General features: G+C 41.0%; 1 protein-coding gene across 2 annotated transcripts in view; it reads left to right on the top strand.

Annotated features, from left to right (window-relative positions):
- Positions 1-15,567, top strand: part of hdac4 (histone deacetylase 4) — a 181,775-nt gene that overhangs the window by 13,182 nt on the left and 153,026 nt on the right. The gene's annotated exons all lie outside the window — the stretch shown is intronic.

Here is a 15,567-nt window from a genome sequence, read left to right as displayed (position 1 = left end):
CTTCTTTTTACCACTTCATCTGAGCAGAACTTGTTTTCTTGTGTGGTGTCCAAGAATGTTATGTTCACATGTTTTCATCATAGGGACCAATGAGGAAGTTCCACACTTCTTGTGAAGTATGAAATGTTTTGGTCAGCAAAAAAACCTGGCTCTTGCCGTTGCCCACTCAAGTGACCAAACAAAATTCTCTGAAGTTGCAGTTTTTATTGTTGGCCTTTGGTTGTTCCTAATGCCCAAAAAAGCAGAAAATATATATATATTGTTGGGTTTTACCAATGGAGTTAAAGCAGCATAGTGCATGTTTTGGAGTTAAATCTTATTTTTCCTTAACATGCACTTACAATTGCGTGACATATAACATTAGTTATGCTCTGTTGCCTCTAAAGGCTGGATTAGTCAGTTCATGAGAGTGATTTGAGCTGAATCCTCTGAATGTGCGCTTCGCTGTGACAAGCTCTCATTTACCTGGCTACTTTGTTGAGTCTTCGCTGTAATTGATGCACTAGCGAGACAACACTACCTAACTTTTCTTCAATGCACGTGCGCAACACTGGTGTCATTTCAACCTGTCGCCAGAAGGGGCAATAATCTGCAAATATACTGGAACTTGCACTGTGCACCTTTTTTTTTTTTTTTTTTACATTTCATAAAAATGTAACTGTGGTGAAATATTTTGTGTTGAGTAAAGAAGTATCCGGCTGAGGTTTGATCAGTCTGTTTTCCAGATTTTGAACTAGAGTTGATAGAAGTGCAATCAGGCTCATTATCTAGCCACAGTTGTACGCCAATATGTTTGATTTTGTTTTTACACTATTTTCAAAATTGCTTGTGTCTTGGGTGTTGTTCTGTCAGTGTTTAGAGTTTTTACCACATACCCCAAAAAGTTGCCACATTAAGAGATTTCATCATGCTGGGGGGTTGATGAAGCCCCCAGCATGATGACATGGGTAAAGTATTTGGTTCATTGCAGTTTTTGTGTCTAAATGTTTTTGGTGGCCATGGTTGTAGCAGGTTGAGTTTTACAGCAAATGTTTTGGTAGATGTGATCCAGAAGGGAACACGGACCAAAGGGGGCAGAAAATGGTGCCTGCGGTTGGATCCCTCCGCTTGCTAATGTTAGCATGGTAATTATTGTGTGATTTGTTGAAAATACTCAAACCACAAAATTTTCCCAGATGTGATAAACTGTTAAGCCGCTTATCTCTTCCCCTAAGAGGGCCAGCGGATTTGTACTGAAACTATATTTACATTTTTTGCTGTTGGCTCCAAGTGGTACAAGATGCGTCATGAATTTCATTCTAAATGCCAGGAAGTACCTCAGCATTTAAGTGGTGTTCCCAGTGCAAAAAACAGCCGGCTATCTCCTGTTTACTTCTTTTTCTGATAACTTAGGAAAAAAATCACAGTTAAGGAGAGAATGTTTAGTCGTATAATTTTCCCTATGAGTGTTTTTTCTCATGCTGCTGAGCAGATTGAAAGTGAGAGGCAGTCATTTAACTCTGATGTCGCACATGTCTGTTTGGTGACATTTCAAGGTTTTCTTCTGTTTCCTCTTCCACGGCAATCTTTGATCCTACCAGTAAGACCTTCTCGGTTTTTATCTTAAATTGCAACCATGAGTGAGAGCTGGATTGTCCTCCAACTCAAATCAAAATGTTAAACCCATACTTCCCGTCAGTCGTCTTCTGGTTGTCTCCAGACGCCTCAGCCATTGGTTGCTTTACTAATAGTCCCTGCATAGGACACTTTAGGTTGCTTGCATCACCGTCTTTTTCCCTTGAACTGTGCTTGGAGGTATGCTGTCAGAGTCTGAAGCGTTTGCGTCAGAGGGGATGTTTCAGGAGGCCTGGCACAGGACAAAGGTATCTGCGATTCCTGTCATTATGTTCCATTTAATTCTCGAATACGTCATATTACATAAGCGGAACGACGATGTGAGCCATATTTTCCTCTTTTCATTTCCCTCCCTGTACTGATCACTTCCATGCTTTCCTTTTTGTGCAATTTTCACAAGCCGGGGTAACTGGTGCTGATTTTAACTTTTAGATGTTTCATAATAATTAGGAACTAGTTTCAGTATGAATACATAAATCTACCATTACTGCAAGAAGCATGGCCCCTGTCTTATTGAAATGAAAAAAAAAAGTTAAAGTTTTGCTTAAACTTTGCCTTAAGCATAAACCTCTAACCGACCGTTCTATTTTAGTAGCTCGGAAATTGGGAAAGAAGCTGTCACTTCTCAGTTTGCCTTCTTGTTTGTGGCTCATTTTCTCCTTGTTTAAGCACTATTACTAAGCCTTTTTCCACATTTGACAGATCATAATTTCCTTTTCAAAAAACCACCATGTCAGAGCACTGAAGGACTCTTTTGTCTGCCTTAAACTTGGGTGGCAGTCGCTTCCATGTTTTCATGCTTCTTGGTATTTTGGGGAAGGGTTTAAAGCCCTGGAGACGGCACTAAAACAAAAACAGAAAAACTCTCACCCCCATAAAACACCTGCCCTTCTGTCTCCTGCTGTCCTTTGCTCATCTCCTTCCCTTGGCAGCAACAGTCGCTGTCCTGTCCTGCCTGAGCAGGGAAGCTTTGTTACTAAAGTTCTAACACAGAGCAATTTTCTGCTTTTTGACTCAACAACAAAAAAAACATTGGTTGCTGGGGTCCTCAAATCCGAGCGCGATTCCCCCTGAAGCCTGAAGGTTACTTTATGCTTGACTCGCAAACTTTCCTCTGCGGAAATGAGACGTGTGGATACATCTGCAGTGCTGATGAAGATTCTCAGTGATGCAGGTCGTGGTCATTCCAAAAAAGTAAAAACACAAAACAACAAGGCTTCTCTCTGAAGATGGAAGACATTTTGCTTCCCATCCAGAAAGCTTTCTCAATTCAAAATGTCTGGAAAGTGTGGAGTTGCAAGCTTTATAGAACTGCCCAACAAAGGCCTTGTAACGCCTTAGATAGCATGCAAATTGAACTGGAACAGGTTCACCCCCTTAGTAATCGGGAGTCATTAAGGTCAATGTTCTGATCTTTATATTGGAGAGACCAAACAACCTCTCCACAGACACATGGCTCAACACAGGAGAGCTACCTCCTCAGGACAAGACTCTGCTGTCCACCTACACCTTGAGGACAAAGAACACTCTTTTGAGGACCATAATGTTCACATTTTGGACAAAGAAGACAGATGGTTTGAAAGGGATGTGAAGGAAGCCATCTACGTTAAGAGAGAGAAACCAACCTTAAACTGAGGAGGAGGATTTAGGTTCCAACTCTCAAAGACTTACAATACAGCTATAGGGTTGATTCCTTCCAATTTTCGCCACAATCCTCACCTGCATACGGGTGATCAAAACATCGCTCTTGTAGGCCAGGCCAATAACGACCTTAACGACTCCCCATTACTAAGGGGTGGACCTGTTTCAGTTCAATTTGCATGTCATCGCGCTCTTTGTAGTTAATTTTCAGAGGGCTGTAGGCCCGGTTTTGACTCTTTACAGTCGACCCCATGAAAGGTCAAGGAACAGGAGCTAGGAGCTATTATTAAGGGTATTTAGATAGCGCCACGGCTAAAAATTTTCCTAGGTGCGTGGAGCAGAAACCTTTGGCCGCACGGAGAGGCGTGGAAGTCAAAATGATGTAATATAGCCGCATGGACCTCGCGGACCCATCAACCAGACTTTTTTACCTGTTCAAGTCCTGAATGGAGGGACGATCTAACATGATGATCCTCTCTGCAGACCTAATAATCTGTTGTAGTTTAGACCTGTCCTGTATATTGTGGATTAGTCAAACCCAACATTGAAGGATGAACACAGGACAGACAAATGATGGCAGTGTAGAAGATGACCGGCACCTCCTTTTTGGAAGGTTGTGCTTCTTGTAATAGGAAGTACAGTTTCTGTCAGGCTTTCTTCTGAACAGGGTCTATGAGGGAGGACCAGCTCAGGTCCTGGTTCCTAGGAAGAGCATAGGTGGCTAGAAGAGGCTATAGTCCTGGAAACCAGTCTGATGTTGTAGTTAAGATGTTTTCTGGTGAGAAATGGCTTGTGGTTGCTGTTCTCACTGATCCATCAAGTTCATAAGACGGTTTCTGTTTTGTCTCAATTTAGAATGAGAAAATTCAGTAATCCTGAATGTATTTAATCAGGTGATCAAGAATGTTTTCATCTCCTGATAAGATTGCATTTAAAAAAAGAAAAAATCTTTAAAGAAATGTGTCTTAATCTCGCAGTCAGCTGCTTAAAAGCTGAAGCTTTTCCTTTTTTTTTAAAAGATGGTTTTAGTTCCAGATTTTTTTTGTCTGCTTCACTTGACCTTCCCGCCCTCTCCTCTGTCACTCTCGACTCGCAGTTTGAATCAGCAGCTATAATAATTCACAGCAGGAGTTATCAGAAGCCTGCGGTGGCAGATTTAAGCAGAGCTGTTAAGGTCTGGAAAGTATAGCATAATCTTCAAACGGAAGTTTAACACCTGCTGGCCCCCGCTGATGGCTCCTCGTTCAGAGAGGCCAATCCAACGAGGCAAACGCAGGATATTAATTGAGGGGTTTTAGTTTGAATGTTTTAAAAGCCGGAGGTAAGGATGATTGAAGGCAGCGGAGGTGAAAAGCAAAATGAATCTGGGAGGAGCACATTAGGGCGAAGTTTTTTAAGGATTTAAAATAAAATGTGAAACTGCTTGGTTAATTTTACTCTACACAGTCACTACATTATTTTTTGTACAGCTCTCAAAAAGCTTGAGCTGTAAAAATCACTTTCTCGTATCTGTGCTGGAGAATGACATAAATATTATCATTGTGATTCATTCTTGGCACAGCAAATATTCCTCTGTGGAGAGATGTATTAGACTTGATTCAGACCAACAGGAGGCCTTTCTGAGAGAACAATGGAAGCTGCAGTGGTTAAATTAGATTACTGCTTCATCATTGTTTTCCTTTCCACGGTTTTCCAGAAGAATCCTCTCCGGTAATTGCGTTGTCAGATCGAACTGTGGAGCCGGGATCTTTGGAAGGATTTAGGAGGCACTGAAAACTTATTCAGGAAGAAAAGCTCAGAACTGAAACATTTTTGCTACGAACACTTTTCTTCTTAACCGTTGTAATTGAAAAAGATGCTGCAGTTGGCACTTTTATTATTATATGCCTTTTTGTTTCTGCTTTTTATTGAGTTCAGTCTGCAATCCATCTTTCTTGTCACTAGTTTAAACCACAAGAATCGATGCTATGCTGAAGCTAGAAAACATTTAGTGGCCTTTACAGCCTGTTATGAGTAAGGCTTTGGATACCATGCAGGGTTTCCTCTAGGATTGTTTTAAACCGTGGTGGTGGGCTGTCTGACTTTCTGTTAACATATGTTAACAGTAGGGTTGTTTTCACAGGCCTAAACTAAGAATGAACTTTATGAAATCATTTTGAAGTTCTATACGTTGTCTTTTAGGTCAAATTTGATGTAAGCAGCGTGGATTCAGGTAGTTATCAGAGGCGCACACAGTGAATGAGGTGCATAAGTGATTTCAGGATGAAGCAGCTGCCGTGTGCCTGTGAGACGGCGCTCAGGGAAGTGGTGTGGAAGCTTTTATTTTGCTGTGGTGGTGCGCCAGGATCAGGTGCATGTAGAGGAAACCATGGATGCTATAGTTTTTCTACAGTGCCTTGTAAAAGTATTCACAGCCCTTACGCCGGGCTCACACTGAATGTGGTGCAGATACGGTGCGAGCGCCAAAAGGAACCCAAATAATTAAAACCAGATCATTCACATCAGCCACAGAGCAAGAAGGGAAGAAGCTCCTGAGTTTCATGAGCCAAACAGGAAGTCAGGCGAGAGACAGGCTAAAGTTCTGGTGAATTTTAGAATAAAATCAACCCACCAACTTATGCTAAGTTGACTAGTGTAAACAAAAGTGGAAATACAAGGAAACAGACTGACTTTTAGCTTGCTTGATTTACCTTAATGTTGTTAGATCAGGCAAAAATACCTCTGGTAAGGCTGAGAGCTTCACTTTCACCACCATGACAACGTTTTTTATGTCGGGGGATAGATTGGCCTGGGGTACGTGTCTGCATGGGCCAAGCGATCTTACATTTGGCGTCATGTCAAGTGGATTTGGCCATTCTAACACATGAAAATGCTTTGATCTAAACCATTTTCTTCCTGAACTGCTCTGTTGTAGACTCCATCACTCTTCTTATCCAATCTGGACAGTTTGCTGCAGAAAACAAGCATCTCCACATTATGGCACTGCCACCATGTTTGACAGTGAGAATGTTATGTTCAGAGTGCCATGAAGGTTTTTTTTGCATGTAGTATCTTGTTTCACTTAGTCATAGTATGCAAATGAAGCTTAAAATGTATGTATTTACATATTTTGTCTTCGTACAAAATAAGTTGGATAAAAAAATTCATCTCATCCTGCCAAACCTCCTTGGGTGAAGTTTGAAAAAAATTTTATTAAAAATAACGATACTCACTGCATTCCAGCATCTCCCATCTGGCTGGGAGGTTTCAATCAGCTGTTGGGGTTGATCGCGGGCCAGCGGAGAGGAGAGATGCCTGGTCAGGTGGGGGTCTGAGGGTGTAATCCCTCTGCTGCTATAAACCAAATAAAATCAAAAGTTCACTGCAGTTACACAATCTCTGTGGGGAAGGGCTCAGTGCAGCAGGAATCTCTAAGGGCAGAATGAACCTTTGCCGGAATTAATCCTGGTTCAAGGCTTCAAACAGTAGCATTTAAACTCCCCCTGCCTGCCACAGTTTGCTGGAATGCCTGAGATGGCTGTCAGGATCGCCAGGTCTTTGTTTCATTTTAGCTTCCTGGGGATGGTGCACTTCTGGTTGTGTTTTCAGATTTTCAGTATTGTTTATTTGTAGTTTCAGTTCCTTTTGGTTAGTGAGGTTTCTGTTTCTTATGATTGTAGTAGTTTGTTCTTGTTTCTGTTAAATCCCTATTTTCCTACTTGCTTGTCCTCAGTTTAGTCACAGAGTTTATTTTATTCCATCTTTCCATTCGAAATGTTTTCCTGTTGGGTTCTGTTCTCCTCATGTCTCTCTCACTCAGCCTAATTACCGTTTCGCTCTTCAGCGGCGCTAATGGCTCCACCCGTCTTCCCTTCTGTTTCATCCTCTGTTTATTCAGTACGTTCAGTCACATTCATGGTCAGGTCCTCCGTTATGCCACTCCTGCTCTGCTCTCCTTATTGTTGCTCCTGGTCATCGCCTGTAAGTTTTTTTTGTTTTATTTATTTAATAAGTCATGCTTCATTTCACCCCAGTGTTACTGGTCCAGTCACAAACAAACCAAACCCATGACAGTTCCCGTTTTTGAGCAGCTGGGATCATTATGGTATGCCTTGCTGGATGCATGTCAAGGAAAGTAATTTACATTCAAACTTAAAATGTAAATTACGAAAAAAAAAGTTTGTGTAAATCAGGTATATGAATATATAATTTAAACTGGTCCTGAGAAAATAATACAAGGAGTGTGACATTACTATCTAATTGAAAAGCTTCATTTTTGGGGTTCTAAAAATGTTTTATCCATAGCTCCTGATTGTTGCTTGACTTACTTTGTGCTGAGGTGGCTTTCAAAACATCGTTTGGTGCTTTTACAGAGAAACGATGCTAGCTCAGATTTACCATTGTGGGACAGTTACAGAAGGATCATAACCAGCTTCAACACCGGACGCTGCCTGTCCCGCTGAAGGCCTGATCCAAAGATGTTTTTAGCAAAGAGAGCATGGATCTTACTTTGTTTCAGTCATTTACTTCACAATATCCTCAGAGCTGTTGTTCTACCCTTCCTTCCATTGTACCGCCCACGCCTGCATCGTCGTTTTATTGTTTAGGGGCTGGCAGACTTTAACTTTTCTGTTTGCTTTTTAGCTAGCTCGTTTCCAGCAGAAGATTTGTTATTTGTCTGCTATTAGATCACATAGAAACAGGGCTCTCTCTTAAAAATCTGATCACTTTTGCTGTTGCTAGATTTTCTTCTTGTATGGACCAGCGCCTACTCCTTTTCTAGTAAGAATCTCTCTGTAGTTGAAATTTTCTTTTCTGGTATTTCATTGTTCCACTTCAATGGTTGCTGCGTTGTTGTGAAATTATTTCTAGTGTGACCAAAGCAGCAATGTGTTCGTGGTGTTGATTCACTTGCAACATTTACTTAAGTTCTATCATTACAGTTTTAAGCCATTTTGTCCAGCAGTAGAATTAATCAGGGTAAAACCAGAATTTCTTCTGTGCCATATTAACTGCAGCCGCCCCCCTAAACTGAAGGTGTCACTAAAGAAACATTCACAGTAGAAATGGCATTAGAAGATTTTTACAGGAACGGCTCTTAGCTTATTTTGCTCACAGGCTGCAATAAATTTAAAGAGTTTTAATGAGTAAACATTTTTTACATTTGCTATTTCTGGGTCCTCAGTAAATGGTATTGTTATAATAAAATCCACAAGCCTTGTTTGTTGCAACATTAAAGGTTCTACAGTATATCAGGCTTTTTTTAAAGCTTTGCAAAGCTTTCATATATATGCTAGTATAATGTCTTTGGGACTACGGAGTATTGATTTATTCTGAAATATTACTATTCTGGTGCTATTTTACCAACATGGAAGACACTTGCCTTTAGTGTGACTCTGTTTCTGCACCAGAGACACTGCAATCCTAATTACATTCCTTTCTTAATTGTATCAAAAAGAGCAGTTGCTGTCACGGTGCAGATGAGTTGATAAAAGACCCACTTTCTCAACTTTGAGCAGAAATTGTTGCGCTCTGCCCCACAGCACAGCTGGTGGGGTGTGTTTACTGGGCAGGGGCGACGCGGTCAAGGTAAGTGTTTCCTGGAGGAGGCGGGTAATGACCGCTCTATATAGATTGGTAATTAACCACTTGTTTTACAGGATAGAGCAGAATTCACAAAGATTACTCAAGACATGCATGAATCAAGCAAAATACCAATTTTGGCATGATTTTAATGAAGGAATTGCATCATAATATAGCTAAAAGCTGATTTTTACATGATATAGGCCCTTTAACTCAGGCCAGTGTCCATTTTTCCTGCAGTGGAGTTATCTGTTTGGACTCTAAAATGTAGCAACTCAGATTTTTAAATAGAACTTTTTGTTCCCTACTCAAATTATCATTTCACATGGTTGTACAAAGTCTCTGCTCACCTCAAACCATTTACACTTGTTGCTCCGGCTGAGCAGGACTGCAAATCAGTCTAGCCCCTAGAGGGATTTAACCTTAGATTTTTATAAGCATCATTGCATCTCTGCAATTTGCTGGTTAGATCCACCGTAGATGGTGTGTGACCTGAATGTACTGATCTTGATGGTTTCAGACCAGCATTCTTTATCATTGTCAATCATCAGGGGAAATCAGACTTGTTTAAGTGAACATATTATACCCTCCACCCAGCCAGTCTTATAAACTCCTGCTGCTCCACCACAGAGGTTCAGCTGCCAGGAGTGGACTCTTGTGGCTTCCACTGGCAGCTTGTGTGGGATTTGAAGACTTTTTTAATGTTATTTTTGTGAGAAAAGGCTAGAGTATCTTTAGAAGACTGAATCAAACTGTTGCTTTTCTGTAATTTATACACTATAACTCGCCTAGCAATGACGTTTGTTGCAAAACTAACAAGGCTATGTAATTTCTGTTTTCATAACGTGTGAAATTTTATTGTACACTGTTCCAAAAAAGAAAAAATAACACTTCTAAAACTCATCTAATCTCAGCTGGGGGAAACTCATGCTGGATATCCGTGCTGATATGGAAAGTGTAATGCGTTGGGAACAGAATGATGCCATGTCGTTTGCTGAAAATGATCAACCCACAGAGGGCTTAATCCACAGTCACAGAGAAAGGGAAACTGGCAACCTGATGCGACAGGCTGGTCCAATTTGCCGAAATGTCATTGCACCAACTCAAAATGGTCCTTGGCGGTTTTATTGGCCCCTACATGCATGTATGTATGCATGCCTGACGATGCTGGGGCTCCTTGTGAGATGTCTTAGGCGTACGGTGGTATCCTAACCAGGGCATCACTGAGCTGCTGGATGATCTGAGGTGAACCAAACATGACGTCCCAGAGATGTTCTGTCGGGTTTAGGCCAGGGAAGCGTGGAAGTGGTATCAATTCCTTCATCCTCCAATGCATACTCTTGCCAGATGAGACAAGATTGGTTTTAGGTGGTTGAAAAAAGGTAAAATGTGTGAAACATTTGAAACTTTGGAAGCAAAGCTCTAATATCCAATAAAAGGGAAAATAAATACCCTGGTCTTTCCATGTGTCATAAAAACTAATAAGAATCATTACTTTAAAACCAGTTTTGCAAACATGGGCGGTGGGGACCTAGAATGTCGGACTGTGGGAAGGTTTCCTTTTCAAGAACACAAATGTGTCTCTCTGTGTCAGATGTTCAGTTATTCCTCTGCCTCCTTTAGTGATGATGGTACATGTAATAAATGTAGTGTTTTTGTAGCTTTGGAGGCGAGGGTGTCAGAATTGGAGACCCGGCTCCGTGCTGTTGAAAAACCAGCTGATAGCCGCTCTTTTGCTAGCGCGGAGCCGCATAGAGTAACTTCACGTAGCGAACCTAAAGCAGTAGCACCCGAGCAGCCTGGTAACCAGGCTGGCTGGGTGACGGTTCGTAGGAAGCATAGCTCTAGATTACAGACCCCAGATCACCACCAACCCATCTGCGTTTCTAATAAATTTTCCCCTCTGAGCGACAATCTCGCCGAGGAGCCGACCTTAATTATTGGCAGCTCCATAATAAGAAATGTGGCACTAAAGAAACCAGGGACCATAGTTAAATGCCTACCAGGGGCCAGAACAGGCGACATAGAATCCTACCTAAAACTACTGGCTAAGGATAAGCGTAAATACCGCAAAATTGTTATTCACGCTGGCGGTAATGACACCCGGTCACGCCGATCAGAGGTCACCAAAGTTGGTGTTGCTTCGGTTTGTGAGTTTGCTAAAACTATGTCGGACTCTGTAATTTTCTCTGGTCCCCTGCCTGATTTGACCAGTGATGACATGTTTAGCCGCATGTCATCATTCAACCGCTGGTTGTCTAGGTGGTGTCCAGAAAACGACGTGGGCTACATTGATAACTGGAGAACTTTCTGGGGAAAACCTGGTCTGATCCGGAGAGACGGCATCCATCCTACTTTGGATGGTGCAGCTCTTCTTTCTAGGAATCTGGCCGGATTTATTAGTTCTCCTAAATGCTGACAACCCAGGGTCCAGACCAGGAAGCAGAGCCGTAGTTTAACACACCTCTCTGCAGCTTCTGTACTGTTACCCACCCATTATCCTATTGAGACGGTGTCTTTCCCACGGCCAAAACTTAACAGATCAAAAACTGATCTAAAAGGAACAAATCATAAAAACCTAATAAAAATCAATATGGTTCACCTTGAACCTAAAAATAAAATAATAAAATGTGGTCTATTAAATATAAGGTCTCTCCCTCCAAAGACTTTGTTAGTTAATGAATTGATTATCTGATAATCAGATTGATTTGTTTGTCTCACAGAAACCTGGCTACAAGAGGACTCCGTTAGTATAATGAGGCAACCCCCTCCAGTTATTCAAATTTCCACATTCCCAGATCTGTGGGAAGAGGAGGAGGAGTGGCAACTATCTTCAGTCTGATTTATTAATTAGGTCCCAGGCCAACTAATAATTACGTTCTTTTGAACATTTAACCCTCAGTTTCCCTCAATCCAAACTGCACCAAGCAATAAACCTCTTCGTTTGTTGTTTTGTATCGGTCCACCAGGCCCCTTACACTCAGTTTTGGATGAGTTGTCGATTCTTATCTGATTTGGTGTTAAATACTGATAAGGCTTATTATAGGTGGGTGATTTTAACATCCATGTTGACACGAATGTGATAACCTTAGTGTAGCCTTTAAAACTATCCTAGATTCAATTGGTTTGCTCAAAATGTGCATGAACCGACGCACTCTCGGCTCCATACTTTAGACCTTGTGCTGACATATGGCATTGATTGTGAAGAATTAACAGTATTTCCTCACAACCCTGTCCTGTCTGATCATTTTTTAATAACATTTGAGTTTAATCTAACTGAATTCTCCACCCCCAAAAGAGGGTTCCATTATAGTAGATTTTTATCGGATAATGCTGTATCAAAACTTAAAGAGTCTGTCCCCTTCTTAATATCCTCAGTATTGCAGAAATGCCCTGTAGATGGCAGCATTGCTGTTTCTTCCCATTCACAAATCGATACCTTTGCTAACAATGTGACTTCCTCATTGCGTTCTGCATTAGACAATGTAGCTCCCTTGAAAAAGAAGGTGATTATTCACAGGAAGCTGGCTCCTTGGTTTAATTCAGAGCTGCGTTCCTTGAAGCACAATGTTAGGAAATTGGAGAGAAAATGGCGCTCTACACACCAAGAGGAATCCTACTTAATCTGGAAGAACAGTCTATTGTTGTATAACAAGACCCTCCGCAGAGTTAGAGCAGCATATTTTTCATCATTAATTGAAGAGAATAAAAATAATCCTAGATTTCTCTTTAGTACAGTTGCCAAACTTACCCAGAGCCACAGCTCTGTTGATCCATCTATTCCCTTAGCTCTCAGTAGTAATGATTTATGGGATTCTTCATAAATAAAATTGATGCCATTAAAAATAAAATAATGGCATCCTCCCAAACATGATTACCTCGTCCTCAGTAAGTGAGGCAGCATTGGAGGAATCTTTAGAATCTGCGCAGTGTTTGAACTGTTTAGAAGCAGTAGAGCTTCTGAGCTATCTAAAATTTTAGCTTCATCTAAACCTTCTACCTGTATGTTAGACCCAATCCCAACCAAGTTGTTTAAGGACATATTCCTTTGATCAGTGGCACTATTTTAGACATGATTAATCTATCCTTAGTAAATGGATATGTACCACAGGTTTTCAAAGTAGCTGTTATTAAACCTTTACTTAAGAAACCTTCTCTTGATCAAGATGAGTTAGTAAATTACAGACCTATATCTAATCTTCTTTTCTTATCTAAAATTCTTGAGAAAGTAGTTGCTAATCAACTTTGTGAACATTTACAAAGTAATGACCTACTTGAGGAGTTTCAGTCAGGCTTCAGAGCTCATCATAGCACTGAAACAGCTCTGGTGAAGGTCACTAATGATATTCTCATGGCCTCAGATAATGGACTTGTGTCTATACTTGTCCTGTTAGATCTCAGTGCTGCGTTTGATACAGTTGATCACAATATTCTCCTACAAAGACTTGAACATACTGTAGGGATTAAGGGGAAAGCATTAGGCTGGTTTAATCTTATCTGTCAGACAGATTCCAATTTGTTCATGTTAATAATAAATCTTCCTCAAACTCTAGGGTCACCTGTGGAGTACCACAGGGTTCAGTCCTTGGACCAATTCTCTTTACTATATATATGCTTCCGATAGGCAAATTATCAGACAGCATGGGATTAATTTCCACTGTTATGCTGATGATACTCAGCTATATTTATCCATAAATCCTGATGAATCCAATCAATTACTTCGACTGCAGTCATGTCTTGATGACATCAAAAGCTGGATGACTTTAAATTTCCTGCATCTAAATTCTGACAAGACCGAAGTTTTAATCTTTGGGCCAGAGTCCTCAAAAAATAAACTTCTTAACCAATCACTTAATCTGGGTGGCATTAACCTGGCCTCTGGTAATAAAGTAAAAAAATCTTGGTGTTATTTTTGACCAAGACATGTCATTTAAATCCCATATTAAACAGGTTTCCAGAGTTTCCTTTTTTCACCTCCGGAATATCGCCAGAATTAGAAACATTCTGTCCAGGAGTGATGCTGAAAAACTGGTCCATGCATTTGTTACTTCAAGGCTGGACTATTGTAATTCTTTACTATCAGGAATTCCACAAAATGCAGTTCAAAGCCTTCAGCTGATCCAAAATGCTGCAGCAAGAGTTCTGATGAAAATCAACAAGAGGGATCATATTTCTCCATTTTAGCTTCCCTTCATTGGCTTCCTGTTAAATCAAGAATAGAATTTAAAATTCTTCTTCTAACGTATAAAGCCCTTCATAATCAAACTCCATCATATATCAGAGCTCTGATTACCCCGTATGTTCCTAACAGAGCACTTCGCTCTCAGACCGCAGGTCTGCTGGTGGTTCCTAGAGTCTCTAAAAGTAGAATGGGAGGCAGATCCTTTAGCTATCAGGCTCCTCTCCTGTGGAACCAACTCCCAGTTTTGGTCCGTGAGGCAGACACCCTGTCTACTTTAAGACTAGGCTTAAAACTTTTCTTTTTGACAAAAATTATAACTAGTGACTCATGTTGCTCTCAGCTGCCTTTGTAGTTTTGCTGCTGTGGACTTGGGTTGCTGGAGTGTATCAGGATCTAATTTTCTCACTACATTGAGTTCTACTGTTCTTCAATTATGCATTATGTGTTGTCATTTCTGCTTTAACTTTCTGTTCTCTCTCTTTTCTCTTCATAGTAGGTACACCTGGTCTGGCGTTCTGTTAACTGTGACATCATCCAGAGAAGACGGCTCACCCGCTACTACCATCTAATGTAGAACAGATTACTAGATCAATGTGTGCTTCTGTGCTTTTTTGTTTCTCTTGTTGTGTCTCTGTTCTGTCTTCTGTAACCCCAGTCGGTCGAGGCAGATGACCGTTCATACTGAGCCCGGTTCTGCCGGAGGTTTTTTTTCCCGTTAATGGGTGGTTTTTCTTCCCACTGTCGCTTCATGCTTGCTCAGTATGAGGGATTGCAGCAAAGCCATGTACAATGCAGATGACTCTTCCTGTGGCTCTACGGTTCCCCAGGAGTGAATGCTGCTTGTCGGGACTTTGATGCAATCAACTGGTTTCCTTATATAGGACATTTTTGACCAATCTGTATAATCTGACCCATCTGTATAATATGATTGAACTTGACTTTGTAAAGTGCCTTGAGATGACATGTTTCATGATTTGGCGCTATATAAATAAAATTGAATTGAATTGAATTGAAATGTAAGCATCCACATAAGAAGATCTTGGGATGTTGAACTTCTTGGATTCATGGCATGTCTTAATCAGCTCTACAGAATCGGCTTCAGGTGTTTATTTTGGGATTTGAACTCCTTCTCTTCCTTACACATGCTTGAAAGTCAGGATTGTCATGTTCTGCGCAGTTTGGGAATTACTTTCCTTGACCTTTAAATCACAAGTGCCCCTGAAACGATCCGTTAACGCCACGTTGATCCGATTTAACCAGTTTTAGTTCGGTTCTGTCTCCGCTGTTCATCACTGAAACCTGAAGCAGCAGCACTCCTGCCTCTGTCGGCCCATGTAGTTTATGTAAACAGGCTTGTTTTGGACCCTCCAGCGGAAACACTACCCTGATGGCCAGGTAAAATAAAAGTTTCCGGATAATTAAGCCCTGGGAAAGTTTGTTCTGGGCGGTACAGTCGAAAGACGTCTTTAAATCCGCAAAGGTTTACCAAGGAAACGGTACCTGAAACCCTGATATATAAATTGATCTTTCTGATGTACTAAAACAAAGAAATGCCCTTATTAGCTTTT

This window comes from Fundulus heteroclitus, chromosome 7, assembly GCF_011125445.2.
Source record: "Fundulus heteroclitus isolate FHET01 chromosome 7, MU-UCD_Fhet_4.1, whole genome shotgun sequence".
NCBI classification, from domain to species: domain Eukaryota; kingdom Metazoa; phylum Chordata; class Actinopteri; order Cyprinodontiformes; family Fundulidae; genus Fundulus; species Fundulus heteroclitus.
Note: the sequence above shows the minus strand (reverse complement) of the source record. Positions and strands in the feature narration are given on the sequence as shown.